General features: G+C 40.1%; 2 non-coding genes across 2 annotated transcripts; both read left to right on the top strand.

Moving 5' to 3' along the window:
- The first annotated feature begins 2,024 nt into the window (after positions 1 to 2,024).
- trnaw-cca lies at positions 2,025 to 2,096 on the top strand. The gene has a single exon. It is a non-coding gene; the product is annotated as a tRNA-Trp (tRNA).
- A 1,524-nt stretch (positions 2,097 to 3,620) lies between these two features.
- Positions 3,621 to 3,692, top strand: trnaw-cca. The gene has a single exon. It is a non-coding gene; the product is annotated as a tRNA-Trp (tRNA).
- The last annotated feature ends 2,818 nt before the right edge of the window (positions 3,693 to 6,510 follow it).

The raw sequence follows: 6,510 nt of genomic DNA, 5'->3' as shown, positions 1-6,510 counted from the left end.
CATAGCTTTAATTGTGTCATGTTCAACTGTTGGATCCCCAAAACTAATAATACAACTTATTTTGTTTTGCATTGTTTGAGTTTATGCATCTGTAGCCCATGTGTCCTTCCACCTGTAGTGTTAAAATTAGCTTTTCTGCAACACCATGCAGTATTTGTGAAAGCTGAAGGACCCCATCTGCAGGTTTCTGAAAGTATTACACTTTGTAGTGTCTTCTCTCCAGGAATCTTCTTTGTTTGGATTAAGTTTAAAACCTGTAATCGCTGTGTTCATGGGGATTTGGCCTAGTGTAAACTGTGAACACAGAGAATGGTGTTAGCACTCGGATTTCACGGATTTGCCAATGCCACCAGCTGCTGTTCTGCATACACTTTCTGTCTTGCAATGTTTTTTTTTATGGAGTCCATTAACAAAACATTAATTTAAAATATTTTTTTTTTTGCATGTGACATTTTACGTCTTGCTTAAAGATGCTCCCAGGTGACATCTATGTGATGTGATTTTTGGAATGGACATCTGATTCCATTGAAAAAATAATCCATTTCAAAATGGAGAGAAGATTAACTTTTGCTTATCAGCAACAACTCAAAATGATGGCATGAAGCTGTGAGTGATGGTTGATTCCTTCTGTGGCATGATAGGTTTTGTAGCTAATATTAGTGGCATTTAACTGACAGGGGATATCAATTTCATCCTTCGACATGTTTGACTTCCCAGAAATCCTCTGCAATGATGCCAGTAGACTAACTTTGGTCACCAACATGGTTTTATAGCAAATAATAAGGACAGAGAAAGCTAAGGATCTAAGGTTGGTAAGTCTAAATTTACCTGGACCGAGCTATTGATTGTGTTTCCTGCCAATACACTGACAATGTGTAATAATGGACAGAAATCGGGCACAATATATGCTCACCTCTGTCTCCTCTGGTCAGAATCTCTGTCAAGTTTAGTCTGCTCTCCACTGAGTCCATCTCAAACATCTCTGTAAACAATCCGGGAGGAAAAACCACAACCCTGGTCAGCGTGGCCTTTACTATGCTGTGTAGAGCCCCCTCCTGCCAAATAAAGGTTTCACTGAAGCAGCACATTGACAGGCCAAAAGGGTAGACAGGGTAGACCCCCAACCCTCTGCCTGAGAGTCTGCCAAAGCCGGCTGATGATCCCGTTCACAGACTTTTGGAAAAATCAGTGTATTGCAACAATGTGCAGTGAAGCAATTGTTAGGATTTAACAAAGTGAAAGGCAGTAGCGTGTTGCTTCTCCACATCTACTTTCATTTAGAATGAAAAATCTTGCATTTTTAGACTGGAACTGTGGTGGTCTAAATGCACCCCACAAGCGAGCCAGCCCCCTAGCTTTACTAAAAAAGAGAAATGTTAGCATTGCATTATTACAGGAGACGCGTTTGCTACATACTGATGTCGGACAACATTACCATGAAGGGGTCTTTTGCACGACCACCCTGCCATCTGCCTTCATCATTCAGTTTATAGCAGAATTTCAGATATTTGCAGACATCAATGTAGGCTCTGTGAAGTTTTGTATTCTAATCCCTCAGCCCGAGTCTCAACCGGACACACCTCATCTTTATTTCCAGTTTCTAGATCCTCCCGACAAGGTTGCCCCTTGAGTACTGCATTATTTGTCATTTTTCTAGAGCCTCTGGCTCAAGCAATTAACCAATCAATTATGGTGTCACCAATACATAATCGTAGTACATAGCATCATCTCTCCTTATTTGTAGCATTGCTCTGTGTGAGCTTAAAGATTTGACGGCGCATCCATTTAGGACATGGACACTTGGCGCAACATTGCGGACTCATTGAGGTCTGGGCTGTAGCCTTGACCTTAACCAGAGCATTTAATTGGTTCCTTGTCTTGTGTCTGTCTGTGTGTGTGTCTATTTTGGCCTCATCCTTGGTCTCATAAACCCTTAGTGTTATAGAGTCACAGTCATAGTGTGTTGGGCCATATGTTTGTCACAACTGTGAGTTTCCCAGGAGACCTCTATGAGCACTCTGTGTGACCTTGTGGCGCAACGGTAGCGCGTCTGACTCCAGATCAGAAGGCTGCGTGTTCAAATCACGTCAGGGTCAGTAGTTTTCACACCTATTTCATGATACGATGATTACGTGAATTGTTGCCTTCCAAATGTTGTCCGAATCTTAATACAGGGTATTTATGAGACAGGATTGTGTGTGTTGTTACATTGCTTAAAAAAAAACAACAATGGGGATTTCAGCAGTCATTTTACTAAAGTGTCTTATTGTCATCTGGCGTATGGATGAAATGCCTCTATTACAGCAATTCCAGACCATGTTAATATGTGGAACTATTAGGTACACTTTATAATATATGCAAGCCAACACACATTACAGTCTATAGTACTCCACAGTGCTGTTGAGATAGGACTGGCAATGCAAGACTGCGGACTGAATATGACTAAGCCATAAAGTAAAATAAAAAACTCACTGACAGTTTACATTATTAGTTTAAAACATTGGTGAATATGAATAAATTACAATCAGCACTATCTGAATTTATCTGGAAAGGCAAGCGGCCTTGTCCATTGTTTCGAGGCCTCTCCTCACATGGTTGAACCCAGATGTGTCTGTTTGCTGGCGTACCTTAGAAAGTGCAATGACAGAGTCTTGGTCACTCCATGATGTTCTTTTTGCCAATGTTTCCAACAAACAGTGCCAGCTACGCTTTGGCCTCGTTATCTCACATCTTATCAAAACTTGGAGATTAGCTGAAACACACTGCCATATAGCTTGTAACTGGCACACGTTTTGCCCGTTATTCATTACTACTGCACTCCTAATTGGTAGGAGGCTGATAACACCCCCACAAGGTGAAAAACGAGAGTTCTAGAAGACATTTTTAGCGAGGTTGGCTTGTTACTTTTACTGATTTGCAGAACTCATTCAACCTACCACATTCCTCTTTTTACGCGACTGCCCAGGCCTGAGTGGTGACATTGACTGGCATGATGTATGGTCTAACATTCCAGATATAATAATAATTGTTTAATAATAATTAACAGCCCTTTATGAACTTTCAGCCCAATGAAAGCACAAAATCCATATCTTCAAAAGATTTGGGACTGCTCTCCCGTTGGTTAGTTCTGGAACAATATTGCATCCAAAATATCCGTCTTGATTAATGTTACTGTGCCTGCTACAGTGAATGTTTTGATTCTGAGTGATCTTTCAGCTTTTCAGCTCCCTAGAACACAAAAACATGCAGTGTTTGCTGGACTTGTAACTGCGGGAAAAATGATTGCAACTCATTGGAAACCACCACATGACCTGTCTATACGTGCATGGACCCTTTCCTTTTTGGATGTCATGTATATGGAAAATTTGACGGCGCATCCATTTAGGACATGGACACTTGGCGCAACATTGCGGACTCATTGAGGTCTGGGCTGTAGCCTTGACCTTAACCAGAGCATTTCATTGGTTCCTTGTCTTGTGTCTGTCTGTGTGTGTGTCTATTTTGGCCTCATCCTTGGTCTCATAAACCCTTAGTGTTATAGAGTCACAGTCATAGTGTGTTGGGCCATATGTTTGTCACAACTGTGAGTTTCCCAGGAGACCTCTATGAGCACTCTGTGTGACCTTGTGGCGCAACGGTAGCGCGTCTGACTCCAGATCAGAAGGCTGCGTGTTCAAATCACGTCAGGGTCAGAGGTTTTGTCACCTATTTCATGACGTGACAATTATGTCAGCTGGTCCCTTCCATCTGCTGTTGTCAGAATCTGTACGCAGGATCGTGTGTATTGTTACATTGCATAGAAAAAACTACATTGGGAAAATCTTACCTGAGGTCCTTTTCTAACCAGAAGGCATTTTACTAAACTATGTTATTGTCATCTGGCGTAAGGATGAAATGTCTCTATCACAGCAATTCCTGACAATGTGAATATTTGGAACCATTAGGTACACTTTATAATATATGCAAGCCAACACACATTACAGTCTACGTTACTCCACAGTGCTGTTGAGACAGGACTGGCAATGCGAGACTACAGTCTATACAGTATATAACTAAGCTATGAAGTAAAAATTAAAACTCACTGGCAGACTACATTTTTAATTTAAAATATGGATGAATATGCATAAATTACAATCAGTAATATCTAAATTTATCTGGAAAGGCAAGTGACCGGGATTTAAGATGTCAACCATAAAGAGAAGGAAAGTGGACGGTGGCCCCTCAGTTCCCAACTTCAAACATAATTTCTTGGTCCTTTGTATTGAGGCCTTTCCTCACTTAGTTGAACCCGGATGTGTCTGTTTGCTGGCATGCATTAAGAAGTGCTATGACAGAGCCTTGGTCACTCCATGATGTTCTTTTGCCAATGTTTCTAACAAACAGTGCCAGCTACGCTTTGGCCCCATTATCTCACATGTTATCAAAACTTGGAGATTAGCTGAAATACACTGCTATATAGCTTGTATATGGCAGTGTTTGACTGCACTCCTAATTGGTGGGAGGCTGATAACACCCCCACAATGGGCACAATGGCTTGTTACTTTTTCTGATTTGCTGAACTCATTCAACCAACCATGTTCCTCTTTTTTCTTTTACCTTCAATTACGATCAACACTCAAGGCATCCGGTGCCTCCTGGCAGTCTTTGCCCATCCATCCTATCCGTAAGTTATTCACCACGCAGCCTAAAAACTGTTATCTAGGCTTTTTCAGTTCTTTGTGATATCTGGCTGCTCAGCCCTGCCTATTGAGAGGATCTGGGTACGTGACTGCCCAGGCCTGAGTGTCGATAACGACTGGCGTGATGTAAATTAAGTGTTTATTTCAACCAACACTAGAGTTGCCATGGTTGGAAAAGTCTACAGAAGACCAAAAACGTTTTTCATAGTTTTACTTGGTTCCTGTTGAGTCTGAATGAAGTATGTTTTTTGATGCTAAAATGACTGGTGGGTTTAACGATTCGAGCCTTAGCAAAATATACATAAATAAAATACCTCAGTTTTGCTAAAATTTTAGATACATCCAGTATTCTTTTGATGGTGAAGTGTTAAGTGTCTTATCCCTTAAGAGATAGATAACATATTTAAGACCTTTCTGTTTCCAAAGAACAGCTACGAAGTAGCTAGCTAGCACTAAACGATCCAGAGTCCTCAAAAGCTACATACTCCAAAATGGCACCAAGGCTGAATTTTGGGAAAGAGACCTCAGATGCACTATTAGGGGCCACTAAGGTCTAGAGAAAAGAGACTTCAGATACAGTATTAGGGGACCACTAAGGTCTATATAAAAGAGACTTCAGATACAGTATTAGGGGACCACTAAGGTCTATGTAAAAGAGACTACAGATACAGTATTAGGGGTTCACTATAGACTTCCATTCCTTTTTGAATAGGCAAACAAGTCCGACACCATGAATATCTTCAAGACTATTTCACGGTATGCACGGTTATTCTCATTTGAACTATTGGCTGAAGATTTCAAAGAAACAGGCAATGGATGCCTGAATTTGTCCATCATGCAGGCTTCAATAGAAATGAATGGGAGACTGAGCGAATGTTTGTAGGACTGAAGTGTGATTTGACCAGATCTTTAAACTTAATGACTTGTATATGTTGAAGTCACATTTTAACACAAGTTTACATGCCTGACATGTTGAGCCTGACATTTGTCTTCTACATCATTAGAATCAACCACTGGGGGTCGGTATCATACTGGCTGTTATACTGGGCTTCATTTCAGTTGTCAAGCTTTCTTTACACTCACCCTTGGATAAACATTTTAAGGCACCAAATTCTCAACCAGGAGAATATAATTTTAGTGTTGCCTATAAATCTAGAACAAGATGAAATTAAATGTTAAAGGTCTCAGGAGGGACTGCATTGCATGTCCCTAAGTCAGTGTGTGCATGTGAGGGGAGCGTGACACCTAAACCACAGTGTACCCCTCCCGATTCTGTTAACCCGTGTGTTGTCTTCCCATCAAAATAGATGTCACCTTTTTTTCAACATTTTCAACACTACGTAACACTAATCTATTAACTTTAGTTTTAAAGAAATTTTTGGAATTTATGGTCAATAAACCTCATTTATGGGAAATTATACCTAATGTTTGAATTAAAAAAGCAGAAATTGGGAACTATTTGGACTAAAATTAAAGGAATGTATGTTGATGGATAATCACAGACTGGAATATGTCAACTTTTACTCAATATTATTTCAAAACCACTTCCAATTTTTCTTTTTTTAAATGCTAAAAAATTGAATTAGATACCCCAAAATTAATGAAAGTACAGTTTTGTACTTGCCAAAGAGCGTTGTGTGGAATCAATCACAATCAAGGACAGAAATAACAGATGCACCCAAAGCAGTACAAAAAACTTTCCAGAAACAAGAAATAAACTGTGGCCCTCTATCAGACACAATGTCCACAGGTATTAATAATAATAATAATAAATTGAATTTGTATAGCGCTTTTCCCGAGCTCAAAGCCGCTTAACAGAGTAGGGACAGTT

Source organism: Etheostoma cragini, chromosome 22 (assembly GCF_013103735.1).
Source record: "Etheostoma cragini isolate CJK2018 chromosome 22, CSU_Ecrag_1.0, whole genome shotgun sequence".
NCBI classification, from domain to species: Eukaryota; Metazoa; Chordata; class Actinopteri; order Perciformes; family Percidae; genus Etheostoma; species Etheostoma cragini.
This window is presented reverse-complemented; position numbering and strand designations above follow the sequence as displayed.